The following is a 25,595-nucleotide window of genomic DNA, read 5'->3' as shown; positions in this document are numbered from 1 at the left end:
GAGTATACTGTGTCTGAGTTGGATGTCCACGCTAAACTGCGGCATGACGGCATACACACACGTCGCTATATAAGTGAAATTATTTTGAACGCCACGCTAAACCATTCAGCTCATCTACACTCGTCGTACCTCCGGCTTTGGACCTTAATCACGATTGGCGACGAGTTTACCTGGCCTAGACACGACTATTTACAGGCGTCCCTGATGTAGCTGGAATGATGCGACCTTGATGTAAAACAACAACAAAAGAAACAAAACATAATGCCTCATAAAGCCATTCCCACTCATTTGTGAAATTATTCATTGGTAAAATAATTATGTATGGTGGAATCAAACATTTGACGAATCTGTGTTAAATATATTAAACACTTCATATTTATTGTGAGAAAACAGTTTTTTCTGGTTTGTCAGTGTAGATATCTTTATATATGACAACCAATTTGATAATTCATGGCTAACCGACCCGTGTAATATACCCAGCGCTTCCGTTACACTAAGGCCCCGTTTCACTAATGACAACAACACTACGGCAGTCGTATGTCTGTAACACGGGTACTTGGGTCTTAATGGTTTCGGGGCGGTCGGGTAGCCTAGTGGTTAAAGCGTTCGCTCGTCACGCCGAAGACCAATTTCGATTCCCGAAATGGGTACAATGTGTGAAGCCCATTACTGGTGTCCCCCGCCGTGATGTTGCTGGAATATTGCTAAAAGCGGCGTAAAACCATACTCGCTCACTCACTCGCTCCTAATGGTTTCAATATACAGACAGCGTAGTGACTGTGGCCTTCCGTGCTCTTGCCACGTCTTTGGAAACGTCATCCAGATGAATCCTACCTCAGCCTGCTTGAACCAATTTTGAGAAAAAGAATTTAATGAAAAAGGTCTTGATGTGTTTTCTTGACGAAGAGTCTAATGTATGAAGTTTGTTTGTTTGTTTGTTCTTAAACGTTGCTCTCAGCAATATTTCAGTTATATCACTGTAGTCTGTAAATAATCGAGTCTGTACCAGACAATCCAGTGATCTACGTCAAGAGTATAAATCCACGCAAATGGGATACGACGCCATGCATCAACCAGGTCAGCGAGCCTGACCACCCGCCTCTTACCACACGACAAGCATTGGTTGCTGAAGACCAATTCTAAACCGGATCTTCACGGGGCTCTACAGATACCAGAACAATTTTGTCCGTGTGTTTCTGTTCCTGGCTCTGGTAGACATTTGCGGGACTGTGACTCCAGATACTTTAAATATATTCTGCCTAAATGACTCTCATTGAATTCACAATGCTGCATTTCCTAACAACGGAATACATCGTGTCGCAGGATGTGACCAACTAGAACACCATGTGACCACCCCGTCAGCCCCACGTGAACCTCAAACCATGCCCTGCTCTAGTAGGCCATCCCCCAGGGTACTGATGATCCATCTCCAGATCAATAGCTGTTACTCACTCTCTGTTGTGTAAATACTGATACGGGACCACATCGGTATTTATCCTCGTTATATTAGAAGGCTGGTTCGCTATAATTAATTGGGATTTCATTGCTTAGTTAGTTTGTCCCGGCATGGAAATGTGATTAGACCATATTTTCGCCATGTTCCTGGTGATACTTTTGAAAGCCTTTGTGCCCTATTCCTCATGAAGACGGGAATATCTCTCGGCCCATTTACAGTCAGAGGGAAACGGGAGCACTACAACCCTCTTGGGGATTGATTTAAGGTTACGCGATAGTAAAACATGGCTCTTGAAGGAACAATCGTGTAACCATATAAATAACGCCAAGGTTTTTGCGATTTTACGTCAAATTAAATATTTCCATTTCAATATTTAGTTTTAGTGAGAGAGCGATAGTAAAACAAGGCTCTTCTAACATTATAAATGACGCCAAGCGAGAGTTGTGTTCAAAGTGGGTAAAGAAAAATATTCCAATTATATCACGGCGTGTCAGATTAAAGTGACACAGGCCATAAACTCTCACCATTATGACGCGTATGGTGCTGACAAACCAGATCGCCCGTTTCACAAAGTGAATATAGCGCTAAGATAATCGTAACTCCCATACTTTAACGTAGACGTACGACAGTCGAAGCGGTACGATGGCTTTGTGGAACGGGGCCCTGAGAGTTACTGTGGCGCGACTAAGGGACGCAACTCTGCACAGTGAATTGCGGTGCCTACGCCCACTGAGCCAATCTCATTAAAATCAGATCTACGTGCTCGCTACCGCTAAACATAGCAGTATCGAGAACTAACATATGATTTTAATGAGATTGTCCACTGGGCCTACCGTCCCCCAAATGTTTCGTTTCGTTGTAAAGTATTGGTCGCGTGACGCAAAAACCGTTGTATGTACGGGAGGGAATCTCAGTGGGTTTGAGATTGTGTTGGTCTTCGCTGCTCACTCTACCTTATACGGTAGAAATCAATAGCTACACTGACTTTTTATTTCTAATTCCAGCAGTTAGTTAGTCTGGGCATGAAGTTTATTCAGGAATACCACACGTATCCTAGAATATCGTTTTACTGTGTATACATCGGAATCGTAGAACGGACTGCATTTAGCAGATATTTCTTCTGAGTATACATCGGAATCGTAGAACGGACTGCATTTAGCAGATATTTCTTCTGAGTATACATCGGAATCGTAGAACGGACTGCATTTAGCAGATATTTCTTCTGAGTATACATCGGAATCGTAGAACGGACTGCATTTAGCAGATATTTCTTCTGAGTATAGATCGGAATCGTAGAACGGCCTGCATTTAGCAGATATTTCTTCTGAGTATACATCGGAATCGTAGAACGGACTGCATTTAGCAGATATTTCTTCTGAGTATAGATCGGAATCGTAGAACGGACTGCATTTAGCAGATATTTCTTCTGAGTATAGATCGGAATCGTAGAACGGACTGCATTTAGCAGATATTTCTTCTGAGTATACATCGGAATCGTAGAACGGACTGCATTTAGCAGATATTTCTTCTGAGTATACATCGGAATCGTAGAACGGACTGCATTTAGCAGATATTTCTTCTGAGTATAGATCGGAATCGTAGAACGGACTGCATTTAGCAGATATTTCTTCTGAGTATAGATCGGAATCGTAGAACGGACTGCATTTAGCAGATATTTCTTCTGAGTATAGATCGGAATCGTAGAACGGACTGCATTTAGCAGATATTTCTTCTGAGTATAGATCGGAATCGTAGAACGGACTGCATTTAGCAGATATTTCTTCTGAGTATACATCGGAATCGTAGAACGGACTGCATTTAGCAGATATTTCTTCTGAGTATAGATCGGAATCGTAGAACGGACTGCATTTAGCAGATATTTCTTCTGAGTATAGATCGGAATCGTAGAACGGACTGCATTTAGCAGATATTTCTTCTGAGTATAGATCGGAATCGTAGAACGGACTGCATTTAGCAGATATTTCTTCTGAGTATAGATCGGAATCGTAGAACGGACTGCATTTAGCAGATATTTCTTCTGAGTATAGATCGGAATTGTACAACGAAATCTGCTTTTAGCAGATATTTCTTCTTTGTATACGTCAGAATACTCAGCTTTGAGCAGAGATTTCTCACGATTATGGAAATGGTTTTGTCCCCAGTAAATAAATAATGATCCAAGAAATACTGACACCTCACTTACGTCTTAATTATAATAAGGGGGCACGGGTGGCCCAGTGGTCTAAGGCGCCGCGATTCGCTGTGCAGAGTTGTGTCCCTCAGGCACGCCAGAAACCTATAGTTGTGGGTTCGAATCCAGGTTCGCCCCGATTATGTTTCTAGGTTTGTCAGCACCATACCCGTGCTCGTGGGTTTCACCGAAGTGGTAAACGTCTGAGACCTGCATCACTTCGGGCTTTCCTCCCACATTAAGCTGACACGCCGTGATATAACTGGAATACTGTTAAAAGCGGCGTGAAAAAAACCTCACTCACTCACTAATTATAATAAACGATCCCTCCCGACCACTTTACTATAATGTAGTCATATGAAGTTTATTTCATATTTCCATATGAATATAGTATTTAACTACTTGGTATGTAACCAGTCACACGTACACCACTGAGCTTAACACAATAACATCAGATCAGCACTGTGTCACATTCCTGCGGGTCGACAAGTGTTTAATTATGTATGCCATGAAGGTTCCGGTTGCACTTGGCTGACATCAGAATCTCGCTTCTTATCGCCTTGTAACCGGCATGCATCGCTTTGTCCTCGCACAATGCTAGATCTTCTTGGCTTTGTGGGATCGGTTTGTTCGCAATCAGTCGTGCAGAGTTACGTCCCTTAGGCGTGCAGGAAACGTAAGGAGTGTACACACGCAGTCATATGCCTGAAACTTTGTCACAAAGTGGCCATAACTAAACTCACTCTCTCAACACGTGAAAATCCGGTTTAGAATTGCTCTTCAGCAAGCCATGCTGAGGCATAAGAGGCGACTAACGGGATCGGTTGTCAGGCTCGCTGACTTGGTTCATGCATGTCATCGTATCCCAATTGGCTAGATCGATGCTCATGATGTCAGTCACTGGTGTGTCTGGCCCAGTCTCGATTATACAGACCGACGTCATATAGCTGGACCATTGAGTGCGACGTTTAACAAACAAACAAACAAACAAACACTCAATCTTGTGTGTTTATGTTTAAGCATAACATATTTTTGTGTGTGGATTATCATTGTCCTGATTTAGAGTGGGCAATTCGCTGTGCAGAGTTGCGCCCCTTGTCTACGCCAGAAACCTACGATTGTGGATTCGAATCCCCGTTCGCCCCGATTTTGTGTTCTAGGTTTGCCAGTACCATACCCGTGCTCTAGGGTTTCATAAAAGAGGTAAACGTCTGATACCTGCATCACTTCTGTCTTTTCTCCCACATTTAGCTGACACGCCGTCATATAACTGGCAATATAGTTAAAACGGCGCTGAACACACTCAGTCACTCAGTCACCCACCGTCTAAGGCAACTCGACTCACTGGATAGTGACAGGTGGAATGTATGGAGGGCGTTTACCTCTTTGAACAATATGTTTACCACTTTGATGAAACATACCAGCTTGAGTATGGTTTGGTCAAACCAACGACAGACGGATTATAACGACCAAAGGACGCAACACTGCACAGCTAATCGCTTCACACCACAAGGCCTCCAAAACAGGACTGTAAATTCGGAAATACCCATACAGGTGTTACAAACGGGGTCCACACAGGAATCGAACACAGGACAACCGAAGCATCACACCACTGTGCTATTCAACCTGTCCTTTAGTCCGGTGTGTCCTCCAGCACATACTGTATAATAAGCATGGAGAATATAAAGTCTTTATATAGTTTCCCTGATAAAAGCAATGCTAAAAAATTTGCTTGTTCATTTTAACTACATTATTATTGAGATATATCATCATTCCGACCCGACATCAGGGTTTCTACAACGTCAGGAAGTTTCTCGCCTCATTGAGACCGAGGTGCTACGCTTTATTATGCCATCATGGCTCATTTTGTATCCCATCAATGACGTACTTTGATGTTTTTACATCTCGTGGGACTTGTTCGTGGGAAACGATTGATTTTGGGTCCCTGTTCTGTGGTTTGTAGATTAAATTGACACTTGTTTCTTTAAAGTCAAGGCAGCGGACCATTCGCTCGTTTAAAGTCATCAATTTTAAAACAAGACCTATAACAGCCAGTACCCTGATTCGATCTTCTCTGAAATGGCTTTCCGGAGTTTGCAATTGGTGTAAGACAAGGAGCCCTTCTGCAGCCGTTCTTTTTGATGAGTTTTTCAGTGGTCCCGAGTCGGTTGATTCTTCTGACGTGGTAGATGTAGACGTGTTAAATGAACACTATCTATATGAATTGGCCATTGCGTACAATGTCTCATCAGTAGGGCATCACACCGCTAAGCCTTCATCGTATCGTGTCTAGTCTTGTCTAGTTCTAGTTCACTGGGCTGTGTTATTTGAACTGTTTGCATTGCTGAATGATTTATCAGTAGCACAGTATAAATGAATGACATGATTCACCTGACTCGATGTCTCTCTCAAAACCTCTTCGGGGCGGTCGGGTAGCCTAGCGGTTAAAGCGTTCGCTCGTCACGCCGAAGACCCGGGTTCGATTCCCTACACGGGTACAATGTGTGAAGCACATTTCTGGTATCCCCCGCCGCGACATTGCTGGAATAGTGCTAGAAGCGGCGTAAAATCACACTCACTCACTCAAAACCTCGCCTCATATTATACCATGTGACCTGATTATGCCAGACAGTTTCAAGTTATCAGGACCGAAATAATCGTTTCAGTCATCATGTTCAGTGAATATAAAGTAGGTTACTTCCACGAGTTTTTATCAATAAATAATTTATACCGGCCTAAGAAGAGTAAGGCACACGATGCAAATACAAGCACTAAACACTGTACATAGTTCACTGTACGATTCGGAAAAAGGTTCGAGTCAAGTCAAGTTATTCTTAATTTCGAAACTTTACCAATTCCAATGACAGCGCCGTATTTTGACCTGACAAGGAAACCCAATAAACGTCATGACATTGTGCACTTTAATCAGTGATAGCAAGCGCAGTTATGCAGAGTCTCTCGTTGACATTTTACGGGCAGCTGACAACTAGACTGGTTTCTTGTATGCTGTGCGTAGATGAGATCAAGAGTCCAGGCGCCGCTCTCTCTTTAGTTAGGGTGATATGGTGCAACGTTCGGATGGTATGCAGGCCCGGGAAAAAGAAAGCATACACTTGAAAATTGGATTTGATTTGGACTACAACGTTATGAAAAGAGTTGACAAAACTCTGCAAACTGAAGGTCCCAAACACTATGATACCCATATCAAATATATTGAGATTGAATAACCATTACTTGTTTATAACATTCTTAGCCACCATCAAACATGGGTGTATTCTTTCGTTTGCCCGGGAGTATATTTCCTCATGTAATTCTAATATCTCGGTGACGTTGTTAACACGTGATGCAGGGGCAGTGGGGTGGCCTAGTGGTTAAAGCGTTCGCTCGTCTCGCCGAAGACCTGGGTTCGATTCCCATTTTTTCGATAACAATCCCAGCCCCGATAGTCCTGAGACGTCGACTAGTAATCGCTGCTTGTTTATATATGAGGACAGCGGGACATACTGACAGTCCATATAACGTTCGTGTATATATATATCCACAAGTCGGTTGATGTTGAAATTGAAGGTTGGATATGCTCAACAGTCGAGAACCCGAGCTAGGTCTATTCTTTGTCATTACTCCATGTGACAAATTGAGACTTTCTCTATGTAATTATGCTCATCATTAACTGCAAGTGTTTGACGGATTTTAATCTACTTTGCCGGGACCGCTAATTTGTCCAAGCCCTGTGCCCCTTTAAGTGTAGACAAGACACTGACCGTTTTAGGATCTCAATCGAAACTGACATAAATGTCTCCTCGAGAAGTACCCGGAAGGCGAGTGCCATCTGAGTGTTATATTATCTGTGTTGTCTACTCCGGCGATTTTATAGTGTTCACACCTCTCATAAAATGTGAAAGGGTCATCGACGATGGTTTGGAGTTGACCTTGACCTCAGCTTTCACGATTTAAGCACCCCGGAGTATATATATCAAACAATCACCTCCTTCCATTCCCTCCCTCCATCAGCTCTTTGCTCAACCCTTTCTGTTCTCTCAGCCTATACTCAAGCCATTCCAAGATCTGTTAGTCTATACCCAACCCATTTTCCGTACTTTCAGCCTATACTCAAGCCATTCCAAGATCTGTTAGTCTATACCCAACCCATTTTCCGTTCTTTCAGCCTATACGCGAGCCATTCCAAGATCTGTTAGTCTATACCCAACCCATTTTCCGTTTTTTCAGCCTATACGCGAGCCATTCTCAGCTATATTAGTCTGTACTCAACCCATTCTGCTCTTTTAGCCTATACCTAACCCATTCTCAGCTTTATCAATTTATTCTCAACCCATTCTCAATGCCATCATACTATACCCATCCCCTTCTCAGCTCTATCAGTCCAACTCATCCCCTGTCAGTCCAAGCAGCCTATTACTCATCCCCTTCTCAGTTCTATGGGTCTATACTCAACCCCTACTCAGTTCTATCAGCCTATACTCAACCCCTACTCAGTTCTATCAGCCTATACTCATCCCCTTCTCAGTTCTATCAGCCTATACTCAACCCCTACTCAGCTCGATCAGCCTATACTCAACCCCTACTCAGTTCTATCAGCCTATACTCATCCCCTTCTCAGTTCTATCAGCCTATACTCATCCCCTTCTCAGTTCTATCAGCCTATACTCAACCAATTCTCAAGTCTATCAGCCTGTACTCATCTTCTTCTCAATTCTATTAGCATATACTCGCAGCTTCTGAAATTAAAAGAATTGAGGGTTATTTAATAATTTTAGCCCCTTGAAAAAAGTAATTTTCCTTCAAATTGTATGTATTGACCTCGGGGTACGCTTGGACTAGCTTGTGTCACTGTTATATCTGATGATTTATGAGGTCATGTATACAAAAATATGATCACTCTAGTTGTGTCGATGTTGGGTGACCAAAAGACATTCGAGATAATGGCAGTTTGTAGTTCGAGGAAATAACATAGATAGGTGCATGCGAGAAGACTGGACCAGTCACCTTTATATGGTATAATGCCTTTTCTGACAGTACATGAAACCGAAAACATAGAAATGACTAACTATTTATTTTTGAAATAAAACTATTGAATATCAAACACACAAAAGACGGAAATTGAAAGATAACTCTGATTTTTATAAATTAAAAGCACAAAAAATATTTTCAGAAGAGACCGAGTCTAGTCCTAATGATGGGATGTTATCAAGCATTACTTCGAGATATCCGGGTTCGAGATACTCATACATTTGAACATATCGCACATTTCCGTCAAATTGATGACGTGTCGATGTCCACGTGTTTGACGACCACCCACCTCCCGGCTGATAAAATGAATGCGTTGTCCATGCCAGGTGTGCAGTGAGTGACCTTGCGTTCATTCCTTACATCTTCTCTGTGCATTCCACCTGTACATGTCTCTGTGTTGTCAGGAATGCGGCGGGGCGTATAGGAAGGGTCTATTTATGTCCTGCTGTCAAGGACGAGAGTAGACTGGGTACAGTCTGTAGTACATGTGTAGTATATGGAGGGACCGTACAGGAAGGGTCTATATATATCTTTCTGTCAATGACGAAACTAGACTTGGTACAGTCTGTAGTACATGTGTAGTATATGGAGGAGACGTACAGGAAGGGTCTATATATGTCTTTTTGTCATGGACGAAACTAGACTGGGTACAGTCTGTTATACACGTGTAGTATATGGAGGGACCGTATACGAAAGGATTATGTATGCCCTGCTCTCAAGGCCCGCCTGTGGTGTACAATCTATGACACGTGTAATATCTGACGTGCCCAGTGAGATGAATGTGACTGTCTCCATCTGACTCATCAGTCATAGCTAAATACTACTGACCCCGGACGGAAACGATGAGAGGTTATATCCTTGACTCCATCCCTTATAGGACAGGCTGCATAATAGGCACTATATTATATATATCCCAGCCAACCACGGGCACAGGGCGCCTATTATCCTCGCGCTGAATGTGGCATGCAATGAGCCTGTATCAACATGTAGATCACAACTCCACATCCCGCGTGTCCACTCAGCTACAAAACTCCGGAGGAAGGGCAAATGGTCAACCTGCTTCTGATGTCGACGTACTCTCCTTGGCGTTGTGTATGTGTATGTTTGAGGGTGGGGCCTAGCTATATGACCAGACAGCCCACCTTAATTATGTCCCCACTGGACAGAAAATCTACCCTGACACCCCCACCCTCACTAACTTCCTGCTCTCTGATATTCGCGTACCACTTCACACATTTCTGTATTATACTACTCAACTTTTGACAGGGATAATAAACTTTTACAGATAATAATAACGATAATGATAATAATGATGATAAAAATAATTATGATGAAGGTGGCTATTTTGAAGCAAGACATCCGTTGAGAATGTATATGCTACTACACCTCGCATGAAACTAATCTGTTGAAACTATTTTAACAAACACTCCCGCTTATCAATAATTAATGATCCAAGAACATAATATTGAACAGGGTGGATCCACACTATGCCTACGTTCACCCTCAGATCTACACTCACTCACCAGAATACACAACCACCCATCGAGCCCCTTGCCCCAGATTCAAATGCCCCGAATACTGGGTAAGTCCAGTGAATCGTGCACAGATCGATGTTGCCTATGGCCCCGACCCTGTATATAGCAGTGCTGTGATATAACTCATGCAGACAGACAGACATACATGTATCCATAGCTTCTCCTCTGCCCGAAGTATACAATGGATAAACTGACTCAGTTCATTGACAATACGTACACTCATTGAGGAAATGCTGGGGCGAGTGTAGTGAACGGACAGTTGTGTGACGGCAACATTTCGGGTTTGTCCACACGTGTCCTACTCTCCAACGCTTATCGCCTGGACTGAGACGGTTTAAAATTTGTTTGCACCCACGAGGAGAGTATGAACCGGAATATATGTCGGGGAGGGGAACGTCGCTTCTCTACCTCTTAAATAGTGTTAGGGACACAGTGCACGTGAATATATAAGCCAGGGGTGGTGTCACAGGCATTGGACACAGGATCTAGGACTTACTTTGTCTCTCAATACAGGTAAGCATATTTACAATTCGTGACTTTTTCAACTTCCCGTCCTTGTTGATTTTTTGCAGTTGTTTTCATTTCTGGCTAGTGGCCCTTCATATATGGGTGCACCAATGCTGTCTGACTCGTTGCTAACAGAGAGGGTAGACGTTGGTAAGCGGGAGGACGTCGCCTGTAACGTGATCTCAGTTGTGTTACTATCTGTCATCATGGGCGTGTATGCTAAATGTTCATAACAACGTTGAGGGTCTCGTTCTCAAATAATTACTCGTCAAAACAAGTTTGTCAGATGGAGCTGAGTGTTTAGTAGACACACAATGTGCGTGTATATCGTTGTTGGTAAATTATCGAAAATTGGTATTTGATCATGACAGAATGTTGAGTGACTGAATGTTATTTTACTCCCTAGTCTGGAGTTACTGTAAACTACGGTTATAACGAACTGACGGTTAAATACGGTTAAAGCGAACTAAAATTAGAAGTCAGAAGGGTAGATGGTGCACGTGATGAGGGTGAGGGTAGATGTGCTCGTGACGAAGGTCGAGGGTAGATGGATCACGTGACAAGGGTGAGGGTAGATGTGCAAGTGACGAGGGTGGAGGCTAGATGGTCAAAGCGACAAGGGTAGATGGATCACGTGATGAGGGTGAGGGTATATGTTGCACGTGACGAGGGTCGAGGGTAGATGGATCACGTGACAAGCATGAGGGTAGATGTGCAAGTGACGAGGGTGGAGGCTAGATGGTCCACGCGACAAGGGTAGATGGTGCACGTGACGAGGTTGGAGGCTAGATGGTCCACGCGACAAGGCTAGATCGTGCACGTGACAAGGGTGGAGGCTAGATGGTCCACGGGACAAGGGTAGATGTGCACGTGACGAGGGTAGAGGCTAGATTGTCCACGCGACAAGGGTAGATGGTGCACGTGACGAGGTTGGAGGCTAGATGGTCCACGCGACAAGGCTAGATCGTGCACGTGACAAGGGTGGAGGCGAGATGGTCCACGGGACAAGGGTAGATGGTGTACTTGCCGAGGATGGAGGGGGTGAGAGTGAGAGGGTGGATGGATCAGCTGACAACACGGTGTCCGTGACCCACCCATCTCAGTATTGGATGTACGGTCAGGCTGGGCATGGGTGGGGGAAGGGGTGGTATCGATGGCCGGTGGTTATGAAGATGGGCAAGGGTGTGGGTCGCTGGTTCGACGGAACAGCGCCTAAGGGACGTGTGGACAGTATCAGAGCGACCCACCCAGGTCATTTTTGTGCAGTAACGGAGGTCAGGACGGGGCAGGGCTGCTGGTCGGACGGGTGGTGACGGTGGGTCAGGGTGTGGTTTGGTGGGGTGGTGGGACGTTGTCATCGGGACGTGTATGGACAGTTTCTGAACGACCATGTTGGCCAGGACGGACGTTGAACGCTGATCTCACACGGCCACAAAAATAACATATAAACATACATGATTGATGTACAGTCACCCAGTCATCTTTGCATAACGTTGGCTACGGGATACACATAGACTTGCACAAGTCTCTTAAGAAATTATAAGTTCAAATCATAATTCCAAAAATATACAAGAAGAACAAGTTGTCCCTTTTGACACGACTTGCGTCCTTATGTAAACTTGTCTGTTATAAGGATATAATTTACTATACATCCATTGACTTATCATTCAGTACAGCCTTGGAGCAAGGCTAGTTACATCGATAGGTACTTGATTTGTTTGACTCTGCATTATTCCAGCTACATGGCTGCGGCCTGTAAATAATCGAACCAGACAAGCCAGTGATCAGTATCATGAACAACGCTCCAGGAGTTGGAGTATGCAATGGCATACAAATCCACCGAGCATAACCACCCGATCCATTAAGTCGCATTGTGACCACGTAACCAGGGCTCCCAACGGGGGTATGCGTAGTTCAACACTATATTTGAGCAGCGTGTCATTGTTGAAGTAGGGGAGATTTATAAAGGCAGTCTTGTGAGGACAGTGGGGTCATTATGTACACATGTGTCTGGGAGGATAAATGTAATCCGTTGTTAGGGTAACATGATTTACCCCTGCTGACCGGACCTGCTGTGCAAGAATATATGTCTATACTATACAGTAGGCCCCAGCACAACACTCTCGCCTGTGTTGGTGGATAGGGGCGTGGTCGAGGATTATACCCCATCGGTCTGGTGACATGTGCGTATATATACACGTATACTATACAGTAGGCCTTGCACAGCACTCACTTCTCATTATCTGGGTTTTGGGGTGGGTGGAGAGAGGGCGTGGCCGAGGATTGTTTACATCGGCATGATGCCTACATACACACGTATACAGTAGTCCCATTCACAACGCTCTCTTATCATTTTATGACTATGTTTTAGGGGTGGGATGGGTTCAGAGAATGCGCAGGCGAGGAATGTGTACATCGTCATGATGACATGTGCGTACTTATCCACGTGTCCTTATACACCAGTGTAGATACACTACACAATAAGGCCACACAACATCCTTCTTGGGGTATGTATCATGTGTGTTGGGATGAGGGGCGTTGGTCACTGTGTGTACATCTACCTGCTGACATGTGTGTAGATGTACACCTGTACAACCCAGCTACACCACACACCACACACCACCAGGTGGTGCTAGGGGCATGACCGGAGGTGGACATGCTGACTGTCAACCTTGAAGGCCGATGACTGATGGGACAGGCGTCAGGGAAGGGAGACATTTCCAGGGCATTCTGGAGTGCCTTCCGCACAGAAAGTATTGATGTAAACACGCTCGTCTACTTCCATCATGAGCGACTGAAACGTTAAATTAAGATGTCGATATGAGTTTCATGGCTGATTTGATCGATATATGGTGCCGTTGCATCAAACCATGGATATATACATCTAGTTCAGAAATCTGCTCTTGCGTTATAACATGTAAATTGAGTTGTTTGTTTTTTGTTTAACGCCGCACTCAGCAATATTCCAGCTATATGACGGCGGTCTGTAAATAACCCGTTTGGACTGGACAATCCAGTGATTGACATCATGAGCAACGATCCATGTCGTCGCGGTACGTTGACCCAGGTCACCGAGGTTGCTAGGGACCGATTCTAACCCTGAATCCCTACAGATTGTGCAATATTAACAGGGAGTTGTATAGTAGACATACAGTAACAGCCTCTTAAACATACCATGTACTGTACTTTAGATTACAGACAAGCTTACATATGCCGACTATATTATTGAAACATGTTCAACCGACATATTAACGCTGACTTGTAGAGTGAGTTGGTAGTTTACGTCCCCTCAGGAATTTTTAACTTTTTAAAAGCCTCATATATGAAGACCCTTACGGTTGAGTGGGTGAGTTTGGTTCAACGCCGCTTTGAACAGCTTAATGTGGAAGGAAAGCCCGAAGTGATGCAGGTCTTAGACGTTTACCACTTTGGTGAAACCCACGAGCACAGGTATGGTGCTGACAAACCAAGAAATATTATCGGGGCGAACTGGGATTCGAACCCACGATCGTAGCCGTCATAGGTTTCTGGCATGCCCACCCTTCGGTCGAGATGGTAACTGGTGGTTTTCTGTGGTTGCCAACGTGTCAGTCACTTCGTGGGATCCCAGGTCCGTCTGTGAATCTCACATCGACCCAACATCCAATTTTCACAGTGTGTTAATTTGTCGAGAATAATTGCTCAGTCGAGCAGTGACCACGAACCAAGCCACTGTCTGATTGCCATTGCAGTGAAATCGGTCACAGTTCTTTTTTTTTCTTCTAATCTATAATGATAAAGTTTCACTATACTTCCTGTAGAATCAATGTTTTGTCTCGAGCGAGTTCAGATCGACTTTGTAATGGGGGTCGTATTTCCAGGATTGTCTCAAACCAACACGGGAAGTAACGATGCATCATCGTCTGTGTCTCCGGAGAGAATGCACTGTTCTTCGCATTCGTCACCACTCGCCCCTTTCCGTAACCTGCAAGAACACTTGTCCCCCCTATCGATGAATGTTATGTGCGAAAATACGACAAACTAATCAGAATATGCGTATGAATGCAAGTTCTTCGTCAAAGAATCCCTCAGATATAATTTTTGATTTTACATTTGTCTTGCATCTAAAAATGTACCCAGAATTATATCAAACTGTATAATTCCGCATGTCCCAATTTGCTCTAAATTGCATCTGAAATACATGTATATATGATATATGGGGAAATATACGTGAATCATTACGCAACGAGTTGACAATTGTTTCACGTATGCCCGTTTGCGCTAAGACGGAACCCGGTCGCAAAAATGGCCATGAGAGGGCTTGTCCCGGAATAACACGAGTTGGTCACGAATGTGTTCTTCGTTGTATCTCGGCAGTTTCCGTGACTGGCTTAATCATACGACAAGTGGTATTTGAAGAGAGTAGGTTCAAGTCGTGCAATGCTGCCATTACTATCCAGAATGGTAGGGGCTCACAATTTTCTGTATATGGTATATATAGTGCCCACAGAGGTACACACTTTATATATTCTGAAAACGACCCCACATTAAACACCCATTATGCAGGGTGAGAAAAATGTCCATGTGGAATTTTCTCTTTGATTGGTTCATAATCATCGGCATTGTCATCATCAACATCAACATCAACATCATCATCATCATCATCATCGTCATCGTCATCCAAAGCCACAATCCAAATCCGGTGCAAAAAGCGTCTACCCAGAGAGCAGAAGTCCGGTAGTTCGATCTCCAAAAGACGTTAAACGTTGGTACTTGTTGCTACTTTGCCTGACGCGGGGCATTTAGGGGATGAAACAAGAACTTTGTCAGAGTAGGGCGTCCATGTTACACTGCGGCGTGGTATGTCAGCTGGCTAGCACTATATCCATCATTAAAAAAATCTGAAATCAAAATGTCCATACCTTTAACATGAATCCTACTTGTAGCATAAACATGCATATCAATAACTTCCGGAAATTTCATAACCTTGCCTGTGGTTTCTAAAGTTGTCTGTATATTTTTTCTTACTTGCGCCACACAGGACCCTGGGAGCTGGGTAGTATCTGTAACAGGGACTCAGAAGTAAAATGTCAATTACAAGAAAAATTAAAGTTTTTTTTAAAAAGATATCCCCGTTGAAAAAAAGAAGAAGCAAAAAAAAATGCACACTTTCAAAACGTTTACCGACCATCAAATGATATCCCAAACATACCAATATAAACTGTAATACTAGAACAAAACATAATCGGAATTTATGAGTGGGTTTAAGCAACTGAGCATTTATATGCGAATTGATAAATCATTGTCATTGTCATTACCTCCGCCTGAGCCGGGAGCTGTATATATAATGACATTCCAGTGTGTAGTGAACATGGGATGTGTGGCAACTGCTTCTCTGCTCCAGTCATACATGTACGTCTCGACAATCAGTGAAGAAGTATACCGCCCCGTTCTACAAGCAACATCCTCCCGTATCCAGGGAAGTTTTTCTCCAGTCAGTAAGGATAAAATACCCTTCACCCATTCGGCACTGTATCTTCGTTTAGGACGTGACATAACCATCGCCAGCTCTCTTATCACAAGCTGTGCACAGAATTGCTCTCGCTCATGTTGGTAATTTGATTGAAGGCTGCATAGCGTCTTCACATTCATATCCATTCGTAACCAACTTATGTCATTCCGGGACAAGCCCGATTGCGACTTGTGCCCCTCGAGAAATATTTCATATTGGAGTATAAATATCAGAACTACTTTTAAACAAATTTAAATGAATTGTTTGATAGGCATTACTTAGAAGTTGACGGTGAGAAAGTAGACACAATTTATGGATAACAACTTCTTTAATACTGTAAAGGCGGCGTTTCGGTATAGATCCTTATACCGTTGTCAGGCAGGACTGAATGAGGAACATTGTACAGAATCGAACCCCTCCGCCAAATTTTCGCCCACCTTAACAACTATCCACCCAATTTTCGTCGACAAAGTCATCTCCTCGGTATTGCATCCCACGCCCAGACCGTCGACCATGAAACCCGAATCAGCGCCCTTCCGCATCGCCCTCCCTTTCATAGGAAAAGCCTCCCACATCATCAGCCACCGCCTCAAACAGCAAGCCAATATTGACACCTCCTTCACCAGTTCCTCCTCCCCCAATACCTTACTACGAGCCAACGGCAGGAACACAAACAAACCCCCAGAGCCTGAAGGTGTAGTTTACAAAATTGACTGCAACTGTAGACAATCTTACGTAGATGTAACATCCCGCCCCATCAACACCAGAATCAAAGAGCACAAAACTTCAACCATCAAATCAGACACCAAATCAGCCATCTTGGACCATATCAGCAACTGTCCTAATCACAACATCAACTGGGGCAACGTCCAAACCCTCTCCAACAACCGCCATGATTTCACTAAAAGAAAACTAACATAGGAGTCCACATTCGCCGCCACAAGCCATCAATCAACAGAGATCAAGGCTATTTCATCTCCCCCGCTTCTATGAACTCATTAAGCAATAATCATCACACGTATGCAAACTTATTCTGTTTATTTGGCTTCATGTCCCATTGGCTTCCACCTATGTGTTCTCTGTCCATTATGTTGTGACAGTATTATCTTCTGTTGTCATTACCTACTCATGTTATCCCACTCATGTATCCAATTTTTACTGTTAATCCCCCAAAACTATTATTATATATTTTGTACAATGTCCCTCATTCAGTCTTGCTTGACAACGGTATAAGGATCTATATCGAAACGCCGCCTTTACAGATTTAAAGAAGTTGTTATCCATACATTGTGTCTACTTTGTACTTCAAAACTGAACGATAACTCTATTTCATTTTGAGTCTACTAGCAATAATTGTAAAAGTAACACTCGCGTATTTCTGCTTGGAAAAGAATTAAACTTCTTTGATATATATATAACAATATTCAAGTTTTTTTTAAAAACAAATTACCTTAATCATTCTCAGCTGTTCATCTTGTATTTCCAAATGTAAATGTCTTGATATGATAAAAGTTAAGTTCAAACCACCTTTCAGTAAAAAGTATGTGTATTTTAGTTTAAATGCATTTCCTTCAATTTCCTCGACATTTCAGATAAATATTTCTGATTAATGTGCTTGAGTGTACAATTGAAATAATATTTTGTAAAAAATATTTCAAACTTCAGCTGTAGTATAGTAGCCCCAATACACATTTGTCAATACATGATGAAACAGAGAGCAGGAAATTCATTTTCCATAAACTAATTATGTCTGCATCTATTGCTATATTTAATTAACATGGCTACCTTTAATAGTAATACATTTGGACTGTCGAAAGTTCGGAATCATGACATTCAAATTATTTGTTTCCTAAAGAGAAAGACGATGGAGTGTACACACATGCATAACATGATAGTTTTATTACTCATTTTCTACAACATTAAGCTTACACGATGCACAAATATTGTTAGATTTTTTAAAATATGCTTTTATAGATCTTTAAATCGTCATAACCTGCTCTGAATTGAGCAAGTGAGACTCATTTCTTCTTTTTGCAACAAATACCAGATATTCTTAGAGTATAAATGGTTGTTTGAAGAGACCGCCTCCGTGGTCTAGTGATAGAGCATCCGCCCGGAGAGCGGAAGGTCCGGGTTTGATCCCCGGCCGCGTCATACCAAAAGACGTTAAAATGGGGTACTTGTTGTTAACCTGCCTGACGAACGCACGCGCGCGCGGTCTGGCCATTCACCCCTCCTTGCTATCCATTCACTGAGGTCGGTGGGGTAGCCTTGTGGTATAACCCTACCTTGTCACGCTAAACGTACGGATTCGCCTACCTACAGGTTCATTCTTGGTCCTGACATGACTGGAATAGTGCTGACAGTGGCCCAAACCCGTACTCACTCACTCACTCTCTCATCAGTTCTCTCACTAGAGTTCACTTTGTCTATTGACGTGTTATTGTGCGGAACTACAACATGACCAAACGTCCAGAGCAATACTTCCTAAATAGGGTGCATGTATACTCGCCCTTGCCATCAGTTCCTTGCCAAATTGTAGCTCAAAGACCAGAAACATATTCTAACACCAGCCATCATCGACCTCTACTACATCTTCCTAATGATACAGCACGTCCATACTAAACAGCGTTCGTCAAAGGGCGGTCACTTCCCTCATCTCCTCGTTGACCTCTGAGAAGCCCCCGACAGCCTGAAGATGATTTAGCCAGTCAGATCATCAGCTGGTTCAGAATACAATTGTAAACCAATCAATATAGTTACCCAACCAACAGTCTTCTGAAAGAACTATCTTGATTTATCTAGGTAATCGTAGTTAAACTAGAATCAATTCTTGATGTACTCAAGTAATGCTGATAAGCGTTCGTTCGGTTTGCGCTCAGGTCGAGTCGGAAAATAATCTTGAACAACCATTAACTCAAAGGCCTAGTATTCCATTGCTAGTTCCTGTACTAAAATTATTCATTACTGCAGTTCAAAATTTTATTGATCTTTGAAGCACTGGCGCGGGAAAGGTCTTGGGGTAGGGGCAGGAAGATGCAAGTCATCATCTTAAAAGAAAGACGTTATGAGAAAGGGGGTGTTCTGTCCAAAACATCGTCGCCTCAAGTGATATGCCGAATGTAGCCCTCTAACGAGAAATCAATCCTTCGTCTCCATTACCTGGTCAATAGGAATGGTGTGTAATGATAGGTCAACATAGAGAGGAACCCTTGGGATGTAGATGATTGTTTGAGACTTTGACTCTTCATGTAACACAGGCTATCTGAGGCTGTGGAGACCGGCAAATTGAGTGCCATAACTAGTTTTGAAGTTGCCGAGCAGAATTTACGTTTAAATCGATAGATGCGCAAATTAAATCACTTCAAGGTGTTCACTGACAGATTACAATGAACATGTACTGGAATAGGGGAGTTCGAACGTCACCTGAGGATTTTGTGACGTAATGTTGCCTTCCAGTGTATTTGATTGCATTGCGCATGACGACTATTTATTACACTACTGAAAAAGGGTTACCACCCTATTCTTTCATATTACTATAGTTAGTCTGTCATGGCATTTTAATACATTTCGTAATTATCGATTTTGCTATTTCTGTCGATTTCATTGTTGAAATACCATACGATTATGACTACAGAAAATAATCTTAGTAGAAGTCTTTACCCTTGAAGATCCGGGGTAGAATAGGTCTTCAGCAACCCATGCTTGCCGTAAAAGGTGACTATGCTTATCGTAAGAGGCGACTAGCGGGATCGGGTGGTCAGGTTCGCTGACTTTGATTCATGTCATTGTATCCCAATTGCGTAGTAAGTGTCTGGCATTTTAATACATTTCGTAATTATCGATTTTGCTATTTCTGTCGATTTCATTGTTGAAATACCATACGATTATGACTACAGAAAATAATCTTAGTAGAAGTCTTTACCCTTGAAGATCCGGGGTAGAATAGGTCTTCAGCAACCCATGCTTGCCGTAAAAGGTGACTATGCTTATCGTAAGAGGCGACTAGCGGGATCGGGTGGTCAGGTTCGCTGACTTTGATTCATGTCATTGTATCCCAATTGCGTAGTAAGTGTCTGGCAAGGTTCACTCACTCACTCACTCACTCACTCACTTTACAGAATTGGTTTGTGTGGAAATAGGTGTCGGCTGTTTCTTTGTATGTGTGGACTTTGATATATTTACATGTGGTTATAAGATATATTAAAAAAATTCACTCTGCAGAGCTGTGTCCTTTAGGCACACCAGAAATCTGTGATCATGTGTTCGAATCCCGGTTATTTTTCTAGGTTTGTTCGCACCATATCCTAGCTCCTGGGTTCCACCAGATTGGTGAAGGTCTGAGACATGCATCGCTTCGGGTTTCCTCCCACATTAAGCAGGCTCGCCGTGATATAACAGTAATAACAAAGTGGCGTTAAACCCAACTCACTCGCACTCATTTCCCACTGGGGGGCACGGGTGGCCCAGTCGTCTAAAGCGCCGCGATTCGCTGTGCAGAGTTGCGTCCCTTGGGCACGCCAGAAACCTATGATTGTGGTCCCGGTTCGCCCCGATTATGTTTCTAGGTTTGTCAGCACCATACCTGTGCTCGTGGGTTTCACCGAAGTGGTTAACGTCTGAGACCTGCATCACTTCGGGCTTTCCTCCCAGATTAAGCTGACACGCCGCGATATAACTGGAATACTGTTAAAAGCAGCGTTAAACCCAACACACTCACTCACTCATTTTCCACTGAAACTATGACCTTGCCTTTATCCTTGCTGAAGCGTCTAGAATCACCTTTGATTCAACAATGGCCATGGACACTCATATTTCACTAACCAGCAGAGCATGCTACCATAGCATCTATAACATCAGTAAAGTCCGCCACCTACTTGATACTCCAACAGATAAATTGTTGATGCGATGTCTTGTGACCTCCAAACTGGATTACTGCAATGCATTGTATGCTAATCTTCCCATGAAAGCCATATCAAAGCTACAACGCATTCAGAACTCTGCGACTAGATGCATCTCTAAAGTTCCATGATCCAATCACATCAGTCCTGTCCTCAAAGCACTACACTGGCTTCCAGTCTCCTTTCGTATAAACTATAAGATGTGTATCATCACTCACGACTGCCTCAACAATAGCGACTATCCAGACTATCTCAAAGATCTTATATCTCTGTACACTCCAGAGCGTGCTCTCCGATCCTCTGGTGGAACCCTACTGTATCAGCCTCTGTCTACTTCTGCTATGTCTGACCGTGCCTTCTCCTTTTGCAGTCCACAGTTATGGAACGCTTTGCCTTTGAATCTTAGAAACTCTGCTTCTAAGGAAACATTTAAGTCTCTCCTCAAAACCCACTTCTTCACCTCAGCTTTTCAATAGATCTCCTGATTATTGGCATATGTACATAGATATTACTTTTTAACCTTGTCTCAGCGCCAGTGAGCAACTGTCGATGGATATTAGGCGCTTTACAAATCAATTATTATTATTATTATCATTTATTTTGATACCAGTCTCCTAATTCATACCCTTTAAAAACTCATGATTTTATGTTAAATTCTTTAATTTTGTGCCGTATTTTATATAAAGAATTAAAAGAAGCTAATTTCTGTTGTACATGTGCTAGCTACTAAATCACCATTGTGCTCTATAAACAAAGCCCTATTATTATCCTTAACAATGTTTAACATGTTCAAAATAATATATAATATAATATAATTCGTATTTTTGGAAAATGTTTTCTCCAATACCACAGCTTAAATACTATTGTTACTTGGCGTGACGTCAGTTCCATTTCGTAACAAAATTCCTACAAATCCTCTTGACGTTGCTCGAGTCAACGCACGGGTTATAAGTAGTCGTGTAAAATAAGGCAAACACCATCTTCCTTGGGTCAACAAGGGTTAACTCCCTTAGACCACAAATCAATACAGAAATGTGATTACTCTCAAGATGGACTTTTTAGCACTGATTTATGCCTCGATGCTGTCAACTTCGGGCTGAAAGGAAAAGTTTCAGAAAACCCATAAATGAATTGTGTACATGACACGAGGTCGGTAAAGGCCCTATAGATACAAGTAGTGGTTTTGAATGGTAGAGTTCGACCGAGGTGAAGGCTGTGTTTTTAGAATGAACAAATGTGCCTCGGCTGTATTGAAAAACATACTTTATCACTCTTGTTGGTCAAGATGTTTTTGAACGCTTCGTATGATGAACAAGTATTTTCTATGTTTTATGTCGTTTGTATTTTGTTTTGTACAACGACAAGGAGAGAACACCCACGTGAACCTTAAGTTATCGCTCAATGTTCAAAACATGATATTTGAATTTTAATATATTTCTCCATAACCTTGAGTAATCTTCTCATCCGTTACAACTATTTATGAAAAGTCTAAATCAAACGTGGATTATTTGAAAATTAAAATAAAGCGAGTTTCATCCTTTAAGTCCCCGTTAGCATCGATTACCAATATCCTCTATTTAGAGTGGCGGCAATCTCACACCAGGTTGCGTTGAGAGGGACATCTGGCAGCTGGGTTTTAAATCAATGTGTGACGTCGCAATAGGCTCAGTGCTAATACTTAAAGAGCTTCGATCGACTAACTTTGTGTTCGGTAAAACAGACCACGAAAGTTAAACATGTTACCAAAATGTTTAGTCCATGAACACGTCCGATTAACGACAAATAGACAACAATATAGATCGCGTTCACTTGAAATAGCAGGTGACCCGTGAAGATCCGGGGTAGAATAGGTCTTCAGCAACCCTTGCTTGCCGTAAAAGGCGACTATGCTTGTCGTAAGAGGCGACAAACAGGATTGGTCAGGCTCGCTGACTTGGTTGATGCGTGTCATTGTATCCCAACTGCGTGGATCGATGCTAATGTTGGCAATCACTGGATTGTCTGGACCGGACTCAATTATTTGCAGAGTCATATAGCTGGAATAATGCTGAGTGCGCCGTTAAACTACAAACAAACAAATAAAATAGCAGACAATGGCTTGCGTAGAGATACCGCAGCTAATATCATATCATATTCGGGACCAGAACCCGGTTCAAATTCTAAAGTTGATTAATCAAAAACAAGAATAGGTTCCCATCATACATGCTTGTCGCACGAGGCGACTCACTGGATCTGGTGATCAACTCGGTTTCTGGGTTGATCGCGCGTCATCTACCCCCACAACGGTGGGCGTTGTTCATGATGTTAATCACTGGTTTTTCTGGTCTTCATTCGATTATTTACAGGCCGCCGTCATATAGCTGGAATTTTGCTGAACGCTTTGTTAAAAACAAACAAACAGAGTTAACTAGGCTAATATGTATACACATTCAACAGAACGATAGGCTGGGACAGTAGTTAACGTGTTGGCCCGCTATCCATATACCCAGTTCGATTCCGCAACAATTTAAGAGATATGCACAAAGTTACAGACAGTAGCTTGTTTGAAACATACGTCCCACGAGGAAGGTTTTCTTTAATATAGCTGTAAACTTTTATCTCTTAAAAAAACTGAGAGATCAAATACGACTTAACGCCAAAATGGGGTGAGTTTCAAGTTTCAATCGTCACTCCGAAGATTTGGTTCGATTTAAACATGGTTACAACGTGTGACTCCCTTCTTTGCCAAACCCACACCCTCCGCGATGTAACTGCTTTACCTGCCAATGCCCCGCCCCGTAAGCTCAGACAAGAGGCCTTTCATTCAAATCGTGCAATGAGTGAGTGAGTTGATCATAATCAGAGCGCATCAAGGATTCGAACCCACGCCCAGCGGCCTAGGAACGTAACCCTAAAGTGACGTAACTTGTGTCACCATGAAACCTTTGGGTCGTCTGCGTCCGTATAACGTTTACATGAAGAAATACGAAGGAAAAAAACTCTCTTGGGAAAATATGATTATTATGTTTTGAGGCTTTCAAAACATTAAAATTGAAAACCTTGAATCTTAAAAATCAGAAAGAACCCTTAATTCATTTTTTCCCAAGAACCCCATACTGGCAATGTTTTCCCCCGTGAGTAGTTTCCCGTGTGACGGATCAAGGCATCAAATGTACACTGACGGAATCGTAAGATAATATTTATTGTTGGCCTCGTTCAAACCAAAAGCAATCGAAATGTTATTCTCAAAATGTAGCTTTCCCTTTAAACAAACCGTTCTTTTGCCTCGTTGGAAGATACGATCTGTGAGTTTCTAATGAATGTTGCCAGGCTTTAGACTTTTATCGACTTGTGCAGATAAATTCCATTTCAAAAGACACTCGGTGAGAATCTCTTTATCCTTAACAGAGGAAATAAGTCAGGGAAACTAAACTAATTTAGCCCGAATAACCGCTTCAACGTTCAATGCTCCCATTCAGTGGAGTTTTCAGCAACGGGATTGACGACTATCAATCAATATTCTTCACGACATTCACACTTAAATAAGGAACGTGTTTATTTTATAACTGTCTTTATTCTCCTATTTTGATTAATTATTTCTTATTTATTTCCCGTTTAATATTTCCTTGACGGGTACAGTTTGAATTTATAGAACCGAACGAGGAAACATTTAGTCATATAGTAAATGTTCTGTCAATCTGAACAGTTTATGTGTCTTTAGAATTGCCCGTGTCATAGACTAATTACCAATCTGTCAATATACCAACTCGTATCAATATCGTCTTTATTATAAACATCATCCGTGTCAGCATCATTATATTTAGAATGTGTGTGACGATGTTTAAATACAGGATTAAGGAGTATGTACACAGGTAGTTGATATTTGTTCCTTATGGGTGTATTAGTATGTCGCCATTTTAATGTGTAACGTATGACACCCAGGATGAGCGAGTTTTACATTACAGCCGTATCGTGTCACGTGACTCGAGAGCGGAGTCTCGAATTAATACTTTTAGGAATCATTCTCCTCACATCAATGTAAATATTTGATGTCAGTTTAACCAGAAGAAGGTGATTAAACCATGTGTGTCTACCATGTGTCTAGTTTGGTGCAACGTCGCATGGAATATTATTTTCGTGATATCCCTGTGCCTCACTCTGATGATAGACTTACATCTCGTCGCTGAAATAAACATATTTTACAACAAAAACAGTTGTTAAATTATAGTTATAAAATATAATAAAAAGGAGCCAAGAGACTTTCTTCATTTTCAGGTACTGCAGTAATCTAGACTTGCTAAATATTACAGACTTGCATGGGCTGTATTGGATAAACAGTAAATTACGGTTATAACGAACTCAAAGGGACCACTTATTTTAGTTCGTTATAACCGCAGTTCATTATAAGCATATATACAGGACATATACGGCAAATGCCAGGGACCAATAGTAACACCCCAGTACGTTATATCCGTCAGTTGTTATAAACGTGTTCGTTATAAACGTA

The 25,595-nt window shown here is 42.4% G+C and overlaps 1 protein-coding gene across 5 annotated transcripts in view; it reads left to right on the top strand.

The window, feature by feature from the left end:
• LOC139449351 (inverted formin-2-like) overlaps positions 1-25,595 on the top strand; it is a 134,554-nt gene that overhangs the window by 39,313 nt on the left and 69,646 nt on the right. Inside the window, exon 1 of one of the 5 annotated variants that reach the window (XM_071230679.1) lies at positions 10,387-10,723. The exons of the other annotated variants lie outside the window; for them this stretch is intronic. The gene's annotated coding sequence lies outside the window, so the exon portion shown is untranslated. Of the gene's footprint in view, positions 1-10,386; positions 10,724-25,595 lie in introns of those variants that run through there. 5 annotated transcript variants of the gene reach the window in all.

This window comes from Haliotis cracherodii, unplaced genomic scaffold (genome assembly GCF_022045235.1).
Source record: "Haliotis cracherodii isolate W230 unplaced genomic scaffold, xgHalCrac1.p SCAF_8, whole genome shotgun sequence".
Classification (NCBI taxonomy): domain Eukaryota; kingdom Metazoa; phylum Mollusca; class Gastropoda; order Lepetellida; family Haliotidae; genus Haliotis; species Haliotis cracherodii.
The sequence above is the reverse complement of the archived record's forward strand: the minus strand, read 5'-3'. Positions and strand labels throughout refer to the sequence as shown.